We start from the raw sequence: 16,872 nt of genomic DNA on the forward strand, positions 1-16,872 counted from the left end.
ATTGAGATTAAAGCTCTCTAAGAATATTGGTTAATATAATGCTGGTAATTTATTTTTCTATACGATAGATGTGATATCAATACTGTATGTCTGAGATGGATAGCTTAGCAAGGCTTTTTTTTTTAATGCGAGGTTGTTTAAAAGGTGAAGCAACATCTTCATGAAGCTGAACTGATTACTGTTCCCCCCATTGCTTATATTAACAATCTTGTTATCTATCAAACCAAATGTCAGCCATGCCAAAAGCAAACAATCATTTCTGAAATCTTGACTGAACTGCTGTCTTCAAAAATAACCCATGAACTACCCCATGCACTGTAAAAGGTATAATTGAGTCCAGGCAAGATGCTCAGAGTTTTTGCACTGTTGTTTTGGAGGGGCAGAAGAGGAGAAAGGGCCACAGAGGATGGACTTTAAATACAAAAATGTTGTAGTCAATTAGCTAAAATGTAACAATTGGCGTAAGCCTGATGGGCTCATTAAGCATTAAAACTCCTTGACATTTCCCTGTTGCAGTGATAAATAGGAATGAACGGTTTGCATTTTATACTTTACTAAATCGTATGTCTTTTTGGTTTCTTCATCTGTCATGTTTTGCATGTCTAATTTTGCATCCATTTTATTTAAAAAATCAGCATTAGAGATTCTTTGTTCTTCTTCTAATTATCTTCCTTTGAAAAACTCTTAGTTTTGTATCAATGATACTGTTGGTTTTAAAGTTGGATAGTTAATGCTCATTGTTAAATTGCCGAAAGGATATAGACTAATTTAGCATGTCACTGCTGCTTGGTGAAAATGCCATCATTAGTGATCCATGAGTTGCAGAGAAAAATAGAAAAGAAATAAGGCCAGCAGTCTTCTAAACACTCCAAATGATTTTAAGAAGTCCATTTGTATTAAAGGTGGTTTGAAGGGAACCCTCTAAAGCCTTCTTTCTTTCCTTGATATAGTTAAATACATTTAAGTATCACCTTGAAATGGAGTTACAACTACATTGATTTAATGAAAAACAAAGAACAAAAACTAAATTGCGAACGAGATAGTGTTAGCCTATTTATACCAGTGAAATTAACCTCAGGACTACCTGCTATTCTTTTCCTTTTTTAAAACTTCTCCCCGCTTTTTGTACTATTCCAAGTTCTGAAAGAGCCTTCCCATCTGAATGGATGTTACCGGCATGAACTGGAGAAAAAGACTTATTGTCTTTCCCTTTATTTTTCAATTTCTATTCGTAACTAATGGGTTCAGAAATCCCCTTTTGATTTTTCAAGTGTGCTTTCTCTCTCTGTTAGAGGAAAGCTCTTGAGAAGTCCTCGTTTTCTCTAGATTTTTACAGAACAGAAGCAGGATAATAATTGCTAATGTCTGTATCGGGTGTAAATGGCAAGGTTCTAGTAGCAGAGGTGGCTGCAGGGGTGACGTGTGGAAGGAGGTCAAGTGAGGAACAAGATCAGGAGCATGCACACTCCCAAAGGGACTGTGGCTCATTCATCCATCCTGCTCCACTGGAGCAGGTATGGCTCCAAAGGAACTGTGGCCTGTGGACAAGCCCATGCCAGAGCATATTCATCACTGAAAGTACTGCAGCCTGTGGAGAACCCATGTGAAGCGTGGGAAATGAATGAGAAACAAGGAACAGCAGAGAGAAACCACTGTACTCTGGCCTCAATTGCCTGCACCACTCATTGCCTCACTGGAGAGTCTAAGTGCAACTTGCAGTAATGACAAGGGAAGAAGGAGAGCTGTCTGGAATGAAGTAACAAAGTTGAGCCTGGTATTTTCTCTGAGTAAATGTTTATCTACTTTGATTCCCAACACCTAAATCAATAATTAAATATTTATGTTAACTGGCAGTAAATTAAGTTAAATTCCCTGAGATGAGTCTGTTTTGCCTGCAACAGCTACTGGTGAGCTATTTCCCTGTCTTTATTTTCACTCATGAGCCTTCTTACTTTCCTGTTCTTCCTATTTTCTTCCCATCCTGCTACTGGGAGGTGAGTGAGCTAGCAGCTGTGTGAGTGCTTGGCTGCTAGCAGAGGTCAACCTACTACAACCTCCTGTTTGCTTATCTCTTCCATATGTATGTTTTAGTTGTGACTGAAAAGAAGTATACCTTTTGGCACTTTTTTTGACATGTTGCAACGTTCAGCCAGTAGCTAGATAGGTGTGTGGTGTTACAATAACCAGTGTTTTTTCCTGATTTAGCACAAAGTTAACTTTAAAAGTCTCTCATTAACTATACTAAGACCACTTTGTACAGTTCTGGCGGTCTAATGGGACTTAAAATTAGAATTGAGTCCTTAAAATACTAGTTTTCATGCTAGATGAACCATAGTTAGTGAAGTGCTACAGAGGCTGCAGACATGAGAATAAGTTGCTCTTATGCTTTATTCTTTGTTCCCATGCAGAAGGCTTTAGGCTGTCTTCATACCCCTGGTATTCTACTACATCTGATGTACCCAGCTCATGTGATTGCTCTCATTTAGGTATATGGTAGCTGTTAGGCAGTGTTCAGTTCCAATACCTGTATGAAAGATTGAATAAAGCTTCCAAAGAGTTCTTTCAGAGTTCTCTTCCTTCACTTTCCAAGCCGTCAATAGTACTGCAGCAACACACACTCCCATAGCGTAAATGACAACAAGGCCTATAGCTGTGTTTTGTATAGTTGCGAACTGTCATTGCTATATTCTGACATGAATAATTCTATATGAAGAATGGGGGCAGATGGCTACATTGGAGAATGTTTCGTTTGACTGTTTTAGAGGTTTCAATAAGTGTAAATTAAAAGGAGAATTTAAAAAGCCTAACAAACCACTTATTTTATTACTTGTTTTGGTGAGGTGTATTCATTTATTTTCCTTTAAAATGCTATTGCTCTATGGTGATGTCTATTACTACATACCATCTTTGTCTGTGATGGTTTATCACTAGGTTCTCTGCATTTTAATAGTCATATTTGATAGCCCTAAGTTTAAACTTCAAATGGTAGTTCAGTACTAGGGTCATAACAGTAACACATATTTTGCCCTAAATGCATTAATTTTTATATGTGGTATTTTTCTAATACAGATTCATAACCTTCAAAACAGTTTAGGGTGAGAGTATCTTTGTTGAAACTGACATGGATTGTCATTTTGATAGTGGGTCTTAGACATGCATCAGAGATGAATAGATGTTGCCTTTATTGTACACAATATTCTGACCAGTCATGCTGAGATTTGAATTTGCTGCCACTGAGTAAGGCAGAATCAATATACTACTATTTTATATTTCTGTACCTACTGTAAGATGGAAAGCTTTCAAACAACAGTAGCTCTCCATCTGAGTGAGGGTATATGCATCAGATCAAAGTCTAGAACTAACAGTAATACATATACCAGAATATAAATGTACAGCCCCTGATGTCTAGAGTACCTGAATTTCTTACTTTTTAGGTTTGCTTTGTACTGATTGAAAATATGGACAATGGGAAAAGGAGACTAATGCATATTATAATATGTAGCTGTTCCCAAAATAAAACCCAAAGATTTTTAATGGTGCTTTTTTTCGTCACTAAGAAGTTCAGCATTACATAAGAGCATAATTTTTAGATGAACCTGCCCTGCCTTCCTCTCCCCTCCTTTCTTCTATCCTTCTTTCCCACCTTCTTTTTCATGACCTTCTCTTCTCCTATCTTCTCTCATTCTGCCTTTTCTCATCTTCTCCCCTCTTCTCTGACGTCCTGCCAGCTTCTCCACTTAAAGCTTTTCTTCTCTGACATTTCCTTCTATACTTTCTGCTTAATTCTATCTTCCCTTCCCTGTTCTAAAATTCCCTTTCCTGAAATTCTCTTTCCTGAAATTCAATTTTCTGAAATTCCCTTCCCATCCCTGACTTTCTCTTCCATGACTTTCTCTGACTTTGCCTGACCTTCTGTATTGTAATGCTCGGTACTCAAAATCACAGTTAAGACAGTATCTTACAAGTCATTGATTTTAATTACAGCTGCATGTGGAGCTGGATCAACTTGTTTCAGTGGTCAACTCTTTTTCAGATATAAACCTTTCCTCTCTGCACTGTGCATCATCAAATAAATATATCCAAATGTTCTTTTGAATGTATTTTGGTTTTCTTTATTTCAGGATAAAGCTACATATGAGCTCAATAATCTTATTTTTAATTGCGGATTGTTTTGATGAGATGCAGAGGTCACATGGTCTTTACACTTTCTAGGGTGGTAATCATATTAAGAACCCATTTTATCATGCAAAACCTCCCAGTTTTTAATCCAAAATTTGCTTTTTATGATTTTTTTGGCAAGTGCATTGACAGCACTTTTGTTTGGGAATTTTTTGGTTCAGGTTTTCTTAAAAATTATTACAAAGAAGTCAAATGTGAAAGAATTCCAGTAGATTTTTTTTCAGCATTTGTCCTTATCATAAGGGTATATTTGGGAAACAAATGTAGAGATATTAAATAACCTGTTTTCTTCTATGAAGGATAAATAATCAAAGCATTTTGTAAAGATTATAGTTTTATTCTCTCACCTGAAATAAGTTTTTTGGGGTTTTTTTTAAGCAAGAATACTTCAGAAATTACTGTTACTTCTTCATTGAAAATACTTAATTGTTTGGTTGTCTGCCACAGCAGTGATTCAGAAAACCTGTGGTTAGATAAGCACTTTTTTTTATCCTTTCCTGAACATTTCCTGTAACAAAATGAAGCTGGTCTTTTCCCTCTAGAAACCTTGTCAGAATCTCCCATTACATTAAACTGGTTCTTTCCATTAGTGTTTCCTATGAAAGGTATAATTTCAGTAGAATAAGACTTCACTTTTCCTACAACACTAAGGGAATCCTGACTGGGAGACTATTGTACGTGAGTTAGTGATCCACAGGTACAGTTAACTCGAGCAGGTCCAAACCTGGAGCCATGCTGTGCTGATGTGTGCTGATCCGTGCTGAGATGAGCTGAGCTGTGCTCTGTTGAGTTGTGCCGTGGGACCAGCTTACCCTTCAAGCTTCTGGCCTGTGCTGGGTTGCACAATTTTGTTGGTATAGGTTAACCTCAGCCAGCTCAGTGTAATCAAGGAGCATGCAGGCAGCTTCTACTAGGTACTGGCCGGTGTGCTTCATCATTATCCAAAAGTGAGCAAGAAGTTCTTACTTGAACAACTTCTGGTTTTTTGTGGGGTTTTTTTTTTTTTTTTTACACTAGAAATTATAAACAGAATTGTTTTCTTGTAAGAAAATAAGATTCGGATGACCCAAACAGAGTCTTCACAGATGGGATCTGTGCAGTGTGCTGTGGGAAAATCCATCCAGAGTCTGCCCGATGCTGTACAAACATGGGCTTTCCATCTTGTAAGATTTACTATGTATATTTCTCTTTTTTCCCATCTTACTAAAACACCTACTTTATTAAGCTATTTGATGTTGGTTCTTTCTTACTGACAGAAAGAGCCCTGCACCATCTTTCCACCCCTCTCTCTCTCATCCTGCACCCCACCTTCCACTGGTGCAAACCCACCACCTTTTACATTATGGTAACTCTATTTCTCTTCCTGGAACTTGTCCCAACTTATCTTACATTCCACTTTTAAAAAATATCATTGCTACCACTTAAAGCACCTATATATCCTTATGTTTCTGTATTTCTGTTGGAAAATTTCCTACCATGTACATGTTTAGGAAAGAGGTTCAAGCTATTTATTTAATATGCCATGCGTGCAACCATATGGTAGCTTTTTCCTGTTTTGCAAAGAGAATGAGGGCAAGATACATCCAGCTCACAGAATGGAATCTATTCTCCTAATGCTAAGTTTTGATTCTCCTTCCCCACTATCTCAAAGATACTCTTATTTCAGCCAAGAAATATCTCTAGTAATCATAGCATTGCAAAAAGAAAACATTCGAAGGTATTGTTTTCTCTGCTTTCCTATTTTAAATGGACTTTTTCTTAATGTTCTGTTCTCTTTTTTTCAGTGGTTGTATTCCTCCATCATTTTGCTTAAGCAGTCACTTTTTAGGTCTTGATTACCCTTGCTTTGGGCAATCCCTTCTCTTTAAAATATGATGAAAGCAAATCCAGTGAGGCTTACACAATGAGACCTTTAAGGTGCTGCTCAATCCTATTTGGTCTTGCTGAGACAAACATTGGTCTCTCCTTTCACAGAATTCATGATCACAAGCTTAGTTATTACTATACTTATAAAAAGCAGACTATGCGTACAAATACTTACTAACTGTATCAGTGAAAAGCACTGGAATGGTTCTTTCTGCTGCTTCTTGATTTACTATTAAAAGAAATATCTGTCAGTTCCAGGCAATAAAAGCATTTTGACTGGGAAGATCACTGCAGTCTTTCTGGACAAAACACTGGCTTTTAATATTCTTTCAATAATTTTAACAGAAATTACGACACAAGCAAAATAAATAAAAATTTTAAATGGGTTTTACTTAAATTGATAAACCCCAAGATATTCAATATCTACTTTGGCAGATTGGTTCATGTTCATTAGCTGAACCCATGTGAATGAAGCCTGTAACAGTACTGGGTTTTTCAGGACAGATTTATAACTAACTAGTGATGGAAACAGGGAAAAAAACCCACATGTTTGACACCTAGCTCACAATGAAAATTGTGTGCCTCTTTGGGAGCATTGATTAAGAAACCTAAATACCTCTGAAATGTTGTGAATTGTTTTGATGTTCTGTTACATGGCTTTATAAACAATTTAAATGGGTGAAGAGGACAGACAGACCTTAGACACAAGTTGGGGCAAAGAGTCACAGTTTCTTCTAACATCTTTGGTTTTGGTTTGGTGGTTGCAAAATCTTCTCCTTCAGCGGCATGTCTGCCTGGCCAGCAGAGACACTCATCACTAGTTGTATGTCAGCTGCAGGGAGAGCATGAGTGTTTCCTGTTTGTGCAAGTAAATCAAAGGTGCTAAGTCCTTTCCAGAGGTGTTTAAGAAAACATGCTTTATTCCTCTGTCTCTTTGTGCAGCTATATGACCCCACTCATAATCTAGCTCTTCTGTAATCAATTTCTGAACATAAAATGCTCCCTCAGCTTTATTTTATTTTTTTTTTCACTTCTAAGACAGAAAGCTTGAATTTAAAATAAACCATTTCAGTTCAGAAATGTATCTCTTTCTGACTGTTTAAGCATGCAATTAAAATCTATTCATTGGAATGGAGTCTGAAGAGGAACACTCTTTTAAGGGATTAGTGAATTTTTATGTTTTGATATTGAAGCTTTTGGAATTAAGCCAAGGGATTTTTTCCAATTGGTTCTGTTCAAGGAAAGTTCCATAGAGCTATATAAGCATAATCACTGAAGATTTTTAGGTTTTGTGATCAGGTTATCGACACCAAAAAAGAAGAAAAAAGGAAATTTGAAGCCAGAAGAAATAAATGAGATTGGTACAAGTAGGAAGAAAAAGATACATTATTTGTTAATATGAATGCTGAGTGATCCAAATTCCTGAAATGGAATAAACTTTATTGATTTCCTCCTGCACTTACTGAAAATCTTTAAAAATATAAAAAGGAGTAACAATAATTTGCAGCAAGGTTTTTGTGGAAAAGTATGAGATTTTCTGATAGTGAAGTTTCCATATCAGAAATGCAAAGCTAGGCTTAATAGAAACACCATGGTTTTGTAGCAGATGAATTTCACTTACCTACACAACATTTCTTTTGTCTTTGCTTTCAGATACTGGTGTGATATAAATAGGCATATACTTCTAATCGCAACAGTATAACACTCCACTGATGACACCTGCCATCGGTTCCTTACTTGTGTTATCTCTACTGTGGCCTTAGTTTTTAAACAGTTCATTCATTGGAGAGGAAGGAAAGGTCAGTGATCTCTTATTGTTCAACAACACCAAGGGGTTTTCTGAGATTGGCAGCCAGCAGAATGTTGCAGTGAAAGTACTGTACAGAGCTGCCAGCACAGGCATGCATAGATCAGCATTTCATTACAAAAATAGCAAATGACTGATGTATTTTCTAGGTCAAGGTGGAAGAAGTTAAGTAAGGATACTGATGGCTAGAGAAGGGAAAGGTGGGTATTAGGTGCAGTGCTCCACAGTGTAGTCCTCTTTTCTTTCACTGTATAACAATAAAGACCCAAGCACCATAATGTTAACCCTAATTTTAAGAAGTTGCACAATATTATGCTTTTCTTAATTTCTTTATCTCTTAGCTATAATAAGACTGAAATAGTAGGCATTAGTGTGGACAGAGTTGATGTCTCTTCCTCTTTCGCAGAATTAGTTTGAAAGAGAACCTCCAGATAGTGATGAGGGTACTGAGGGTTTTTGAATTTTTCTGCTTCACCTGAAAAATATTGTTTGCTGGGATACACAAGAGGAGCCTAGCTACAAATACTTACTTCTCCTAAGGAATTTTAGATTTCTGTCATGATTTAGAGGAAAAGAAAGTAGTTTAGTAAAAGCTTTAAAACATTTGCTTGTTTTCCAAGATGTTCCTCATAACCATAGCACATCTCAAATGAGCTGATGGAACAGGAGGTTTTCAGGGATACCGCTTAAGAAACTGAAGGCAACAAGAGAAAGAGTGACTTCTAAGGCAACAGGATACTATTGCCAGATCTTTAAAGGTCTGACCCTACTCTTCAGTTTAGAAGTGTCTGAAGAGAAAGTCATTAGGAAGAGCAGGCTCAACAAGAAAAAAAGAGCACTGAAAAACTATTTCAAGACATCTCAAGAGAGCTAATTAGTGTCTGTTCTCTAATTATTCTTCAGTTTAAACTATTTCTCAGTTGTTTTACTTTTCTGAAAATAAGAAAAATGAAGAGGTTCTGCCATTAAACAGTTCATAAGAGTAATCTTTACTTTTACAGTTCATAAGAGTAAGCTGGAAATTTACCAGTTTCAGTGCAATGCTGAGCAAATTTCTAACTTTCTATCTCAATTTCTAACTAAAAATCTAACAAATTTGATGAAAATAATATTTTTTTCCCCCCAAAAGTATAACAATCAATTGCCTTTCTCCTATGTCCTTTTACTCCTCCTTCATAGAAAGAACCAGCTGATGCTAAAATACTATTTTGTTTACTTAGGATAGTGGTATGAAGACTTAAATTTAGAATTTGCACTATTCAGAAAGTCTGCTTAAATGTGAAATCGGCACAAGTGACAAGACCTGATCTTTTGCCTTTAGAATGCTTTTCTAAAGGGAATTTTGATGCAGAGCCGGTGGCTTGGCAGATAGAGCTCCACCTGGATAAACCATGGGACATCAAAGTAGACCGTTACCTACTGACATATAGGAACCACAACAGGAAATTGGGATGAAGTATGAAAACCTTTTTGCTACAAATCCAGGCAGTTCTTCTGCTACGTAGGGTGGAGCCAAAGAAGATGTTATAAATTTCTGATTTGGCTTTTATAATGAACGTTTCTTATTTTTTTATTTTTATTTCAGTTGTTTTTATCTTTTATTTCTTACATTGTTAATCACTTTTAAATTATTGCAAAGGCAAAATATAGGTAGAAAATTTAGAATGTATTGTGTATTTGTGATTGTAGAAAAGGGTGATCTACAAGTCTGAATTCTGAGGTCAGCTCACATTTCTCATAAGGTAAAATCTGACAGGAAGTTAGATTATATATGCAGACTTTCATCCTCTCTTTGGAATTAAAATAAAACTTTTTTTTTTTTAAGTTGAATGTATTTCAAGTTTAAAAAAAAAATCATATTTTATTTTTAGTCATTGCAAAAAAAATCAGAGTATTTATCCACAAGATAACTTAGAATTGTCACCTAGCTGCTAGATAACAAGCTTATATTGTTCAGGAAAATATATTACAATTTTATCTACTTGTACTGTTCAATAAAACATCAGTATCTCAGCATTTTAATTTAACGATAGGCAACCTTAGGCCAGTAATTATGCAACAATTATAATCATAAAAACTGTCCCCTGCTGCTCACCTAGAAACAAGAATATATTAAACCAGTACTAACCATCTAAAAGGAAAGCAACAAACTACACTCATTTTTAATGCTCCTGCAGTGCACCATGGGAAGCTAATAATTCACCCTCTAATTAGTATCCCTTCTGCTGCTGTTGGCGCAAGGACAGACAAAGAGGTATCCGCTTCATTACAAACATGCCTTGGTAATCTTTAAATGTCTGTCTTCTCTGCAGGTTGAATGCATGCAATAGGGACAAATAGGATGCAATTAAAAAAGGTTTACTGGTATCACTAGTCTGACCATGCATCCTAAGTCTAATGAGTATACTAAGAAATTAAAAAAAAGGCATTTGAATGTACTTTTTCTCTTTTTGGCTATGGTATAATTCTTTTTGTCCTTCACTAGTTCCTACATTAGCAGGAAAAAAGGAATACACCAATGGGATAAAGATATGATAACTCCACAGCATACCTGCAATGATAGTATTGTTTAGAATTTGAGCAGTTGGTGAATGTTATCAATCTAGCTTGAGAAAAAGTGAATGACAGTTGGCCTAATTAATACTTTAGAAGGCTGAGTTTAAGTGTTTCAAAGGCAGTGTTATCAATTTTAATACACTTCTGTTTTAAAAAACAGAAATATTTTGCCACAGGGCACTATGGGTTTGAAATGCATGAAGCACATCTACATTGGTTTTAGTACTGTAGAGATTATAGTGATAATACTACAATGATGTATTCCTTTAACTATCATGTTTACATATGCACACTGTATTTGTTGATTAATTTAAGCTTATTAAAGAAAATGTTACATGCCTGAGGGTATATTTAACTGATTCTCATTATTATAAAGGAATTTTAGTTTTTATAGTGGCCTACTGCTACATTAAGAAGCAAGACCAGCAGTGTACTGGACAGCACTAAGAGCTTGTGCTCCTGTTCAAATTTCACCTAAATCTGTCATGTTACTTCCGTTTCACAGCTGTGTAGTGATCTGTGTGAAGTCCATTAGTACTCTCATAACAAAACTAGACGTAATGTTGCCTTTTCAGTTAATTTTGAGGATTATTGATTTTCAGAGGACCTGTCTGTTTACCTTTATTTATATCCAGTCCTGCCCTCTGTGAGATTCTGTTTGTGTAATCAGTAGAACTGTGTGTGCTTAAGGGAGTTGAATATCATGTCACATTTTTGTGAAGTTAGTAGAAAATTTGGAAGTGAATCACCACGGTAATTAACTTAAAATTATATTTTCTATTTTGAACTAAATCAGTGCTGTTGTCTGCTGAACAGGTAATGAAACATACTTTTTGTAATAAATAGGTACTTTGAAGGAAGTTAATGGAGCCTCACAATTCTTCCATTTGAATATTGCAAGATAATTGCAGGTGAGGACTGAATTATCAATATGAAAGGATGTAGCACTCTTGTTCACCTAACCTCCAGCCTCAGTGGTAGAACTAGTTCTGTCGTACAAGGAATAAGGCTTCTTTTAACCATTTCTGTCTTTGTATCTGCTCCTGGTTGGCTTGTGATGCTGCCTCCAGAATTGCTGAACAAGTTATTCTTTCATACTAGCTAACACCTTTCTCTACCCATGATCCTTTTCCTGTCAATCTTCCTATCCTGCTATTTTTTTGACAGCTTACCCTACCCTGCTTTTGTAATGCTCTATTCTCCTTCCTGACGTTTCACATCTGTTACTGCTGCTCTTCCTCTGCTTAGGTCTAGCTGTCCCAGTGCTTATCTCTTCTCTACTTTACTCATCTTCCAAATCTCAAAGAGATAACTCAGTGGTTGTAATATAGAGCAGAGCACTCCTCTGTAACAGAAGTAGATATAAATTAAGAGGCTGATCCAGCATTCACTAAGGCTTTCCACTATTCTCATGAGTACTGGATCAGTTCCTAAGTTAGTTTTTAGTTTTAATTTTAATTTAAGAAGCCACAAGGGAAGAGCAGGAGTGTTCTCTATAGAACAAAATAGAATCGTGATTTGGTTTTCCCTCCATCTAAAATAAAGATATTTCAGAGTTTCTTACAGGAGAGTAGAGAGACCTATAGTACATGTGGTAGAAACATAATTGGTTTGCTTCCATTCAAATAGTGCTTCACTGTTGATCCTGATTTGTCTTAACTCAAATGTGGCCAAATTAAAAAATGGAAAAAATTGCTGGTTTAGGATGTGTGTACTCTTGAAAAGGACGTTGACACTATTTTAAGCCATCTTAGGACTCATTTTGGGAAATAAAAGGTCTGGAAGTTGTCCTGATTTAAAATCAAGGAAACTTAGGGGAAGCTTATAAGCTCTTATCAGTACTGTTTCTCTCTGGAGAATAAATGCAGAACTTGATCAATTCCACAAATTTACCCTTAGCTGTAAATTCACTTAAAAATGTCAAAATTGGATTTTATTAGCAATCAATCATATTAAAATTACTTGAGTTGTGCATAGTTTCTATTATTGAAGTGCCTTGATAAGAAAATAATTGAATATAAGTTATAACATGTTATTTTAGTGCAGCATGAAGGCATGTTTTGCATGACTAAAAATGGAAGCAAAACCAAAACATCCTAATGATATTCCCTTTAAAAACATATGCTTGTACTAATGACTACAGCACAGGTCATTTCCTTAAATACTAATCAATCACATGGTGGATTTAATGGATCTGGATGTAGCACTAAGACACTTCTATAACTGGCCATTAATCTCGATGGAAATTCTTCCTGCCTCAGTCATTATTGCTTATCGATCTGACACAATTGACCATAACTTCTCTTGTTATTATCTCATATGAACTGCTTCTTATCCAGTTCTGTGGTGCATTGCATCAGGTTACATTGTTTTCTGTAAAATACTATATTAAGTCTCTAATTTTTAATACTCTCTGAAAAAAAATGTGTTATATATTTAGGACAAGTTCTTCAAACACTTTTTTGAACACACTGTCTTCTTTGGGAGAGGCCAGCATCTGAGAGGCAGAAGCATTATCTTCAACCACCCGTGCTACAGTTGCAGTGCTAGAGCTGTGCTTTCCTCAGAAAAAATGGTGATCTTTTGTTCTATAAAATTTTTGTCTTGAATCGAGATAATAAGCCATCCACCCACAATTTTTGTGAACTTCCAGCCACTCTGGTACATTGTCTATGGTAAACTAGAAAAGGTAATGTCTGGACCAACAGAAAAGTTACAGTGGGTAGGCTCACAAACTATGTCCCTGGCCAGCTCTCGGCTTCCACAAGGAAGGAAACCTGCAGTTAGGGCAACTCATTATGGGCTAGAAGGTTAAGGAATCCATATGCATGTTATATTTGCTGTCATTCCTTTGCACAGAATCATGCCTGGCTTGCTCGAAAAGATCTATTCCCTGTAGAGTCTGTTCCTCGGTTTCACTTTCCCAGAAAGGTTCACACTCTGGAGGGGAAAAAAAAAAAAAAGCTAGACACAAGCATCATGATTTTCTATTTTGTAACTCCATATATCTTGAGTCTCAAATTGCCAGTCTCTGCCATTCTGGCCAAAGATGAAGTTGTGCTGCACTTGTGTTCTGCATCTCCAGCTATCTTCAAAGTTCAATTCAGGGAAATGGAGCCAAAGAAAGAAAATGGATTTTGCTCATTTTTGTAATGCATGATGGCAAACTGGGGAATTATTATAATAGTAAATATATTAGAGTTATAAATATTGGTAAATAAATTTGTATAGATTCCAAATTCATAACAGTGATACTTTAATTATATTACTTTATTCTTTTACCCTAATTCTCAGAAATAGCTCCATTTCTGTAAAAATTAATAACATAAACCAAATTATGATTGATCATTTTTTAATCTAGAGAATGTTTTTCCTAAATTTCTTTCTGAACATTGATCAAGATTATAAACAGCTCAGAAAACAGCTCAGTATTAGAATTCAGTTTTTAAAATGATCATTGGCTGCTCTGAGTTTCTACTATACATAAATATTTCTCTTAAATAAACCATGTGTTTCTGTTTGGTGAGATTTTTGCTAAGGAAAAGCACAAGCCTAGAATTGCTTGATGTCTAAATTGATCATTACTTCCAGGAAATTAATTTTCTTTGTTGGTGAAACCCTTGGCATGGCAAAAAGTATAATAGAGCTTTGCTAGGAAGAGGAAACTGTATACTCATGAGGCAATATTCTTGTGTGTTGCGTCATATTTAAAAGACATAAAAGGTGTAAAATTGTTGCAGGAAAGTCAGGAGGAAACAATGGACTCCGTCTCACCAACATTCTAGATTAGGTTTCTACAACAGCTGAATTCTGCAGATTGCCTTCAGCTGACATACTCATTTTTGTCTCCCACAGGCTTTAGAACATAGTTTTGTACCTAGTAAATCACTGACAGTTTTCTCTTGTGGTTTCAATGCAATTGGCTTCAATTTCTAGTTTCCGCAGGTGAGACTAAGAACAAACAAACAGAAAAGAAAATGGAACAGTAACCAATAAAGCAGATAAAAGATAGTATTCTTAAGCAGCTTTGTAAAGAGGCCAATATTTAGCAGAGTGGTCCATTATTTTTCCAACACGTATGTCTCATTTACGAAATAATTTGATTTATGGTATGTAATGTTTAACAGACTCACAGGAAAGGATAACTAGAAATGTAATTACTGTTTCTTAAGGTAACCGCTTGCTGAGGCAACCCCTCACCAGCAAGGTAATGTACCATTATGCTAGTGTTTTATATACTATAGCTCCTACACTCCTTAGATATTTTCACAAATTCTCTAGTGATAATCCATGTATTGGCCTAGAACACGAAATTACAAGGTTTAAACCAATACATTACTCATCATTTATATTGCTTGAATATTTCAAAGAGTACAGGGTTGCAGAATATTCAAAATATCTTAGACCTAAAATTGTGAAAACCAGAAAATACATCCTTAAAGGAATTTTATGATGTACAAATGTTTGCCTAATTATACAAATTGAATAGTAAGTTTATCATCATTGTTGTCACTTTGAACTCCTGATCTACTACTTTGAACACAAAGTTTCTGCAGCCTATATGATTCCATGGAGATGGAATATAATTTGTGTAGCTGTATAGAATCAGGATTCTCAAAGTGTTAGAGGCTGATGTTTAGTGTAGTGACTAGTGGATACAGGAGCGGAAAAGTTCAAACCTTAGTGATGATCATGAAGTTCTGAGTGGCTATTATACGCAGGCAGTGACATTTTTGACATGTCAGAAAGTACTATTTTGTTAAAATGAATTTATTCTTAGTTTTGAACAGCTCTTGTTTGCAACTTTTCTTATTAATAGTGAATCATCTAACATGTCATGACCCTTTAGAGGACTACATTGTAAATTAGATTTCTTTTCTGAGTTGGGCTACTGTTATTGCGCTGAATATGCTGTGCATGCACAGGATAGAATGATTATTAATAGTTCTAGTCTTTCCTGGGTTGCTAGCTGCACAATAATGAAAAAAACATCATGGTCAAGGTACAAATCAGATTGAAACATCTCCTGCTACCTTCTAATTCTAAATTTATACGAAGCAATTAAAAAACCCTTGTACTTTCATATTTCTTTTGGACTGCATTAATGGTTTAGAAGTAACAAGGTAAGATAGACGTTCTGATTAAAAGAGACCAGCAGTTCACAGATCAATAAGAACAGAAGGCCCTAATACTTTCTCTTTCTCTGGATGATGTATTTTGTTCCACTGACTTTCAGTTTAGAGATATCGGCAAAAATTTATAATTACAAGATGAGAGGGTTTTTTTTCCCAAATTCTAGAAGAATATAAAATTTAATAACATGTCTACAAATATACCTATCCTGCTCTGTGTATCGCAGTGAAATTAATGTGACTTATGTCACATAAGATGCATGAAGGTGTATCCATATTATGTATTTGATACACAGTGAGGGCTCTTGTGAGACCCCACTTGGAGTACTGCGTGCAGTTCTGATGTTCTCAACATAAGGACATGGAGCTGTTGGAGCGAGTCCAGAGGAGGGCCACGAGGATGATAAGAGGGCTGGAGCACCTCCCGTATGAAGAAAGGCTGAGAAAGTTGGGGCTGTTCAGCCTGCAGAAGAGAAGGCTGCGTGGAGACCTCATAGCAGCCTTCCAGTATCTGAAGGGGGCCTACAAGGATGCTGGAGAGGGACTCTTAATCCGGGACTGTAATGGTAGGACAGGGGGTAATGGGTTCAAACTTAAACAGGGTAAGTTTAGGTTAGATAGAAGGAAGAAGTTCTGTACTGTGAGGTTGGTGAGGCACTGGAATGGGTTGCCCAAGGATGTTGTGAATGCTCTATTGCTGGAGCTGTTCAAGGCCAGGTTGGACGGAGTCTGGGGTGACATGGTTTAGTGTGTGGTGTCCCTGCCCATGGCAGGGGGGTTGGAACTAGATGATCTTAAGGTCCTTTCCAACCCTAACTCTTCTATGATTCTAAGGGACTTCTGGGTTCTTTCATAGCTACAGAAATGATTGGTAGCTGAAGAAGAGTTAGACAATCCACAATTTTTAGACAGTGAAACATTTTGAACAAATTTTCCATTTAGAGAAAATGAGAATGTCTTGTTATGATAATTAAATAATTAATGAAGACAGTTTGGAGTAAAATAGAATGCACTTTATTATTTAATTTAATTCTGACTTTCCCATTTTATTAGCAATGATGCTGTTAAGCATCATTCACTTTTGTCAAATACTGTCTTGTGAGTATTTTTCCTTGAATGATAGCATTTGATCTTTTATTTGTCTAGTGTATTTCTGCTTTAGACTGATGATTTTTTATTTCTTTTAATCTGCAAAGTCATTGATGCAGCATCTTATTATCAGCTGAAACGGGTTGAGGAGCTGGATTGCTTCAACAATATTACAATAGCATATTAGCAGTGTCTGTCCCACTCTTTCGGAGTGCTGCTGGCTGCTTCTACTACATAGGCTAA

This window comes from Strigops habroptila, chromosome Z (genome assembly GCF_004027225.2).
Source record: "Strigops habroptila isolate Jane chromosome Z, bStrHab1.2.pri, whole genome shotgun sequence".
In the NCBI taxonomy this organism is placed as follows: domain Eukaryota; kingdom Metazoa; phylum Chordata; class Aves; order Psittaciformes; family Psittacidae; genus Strigops; species Strigops habroptila.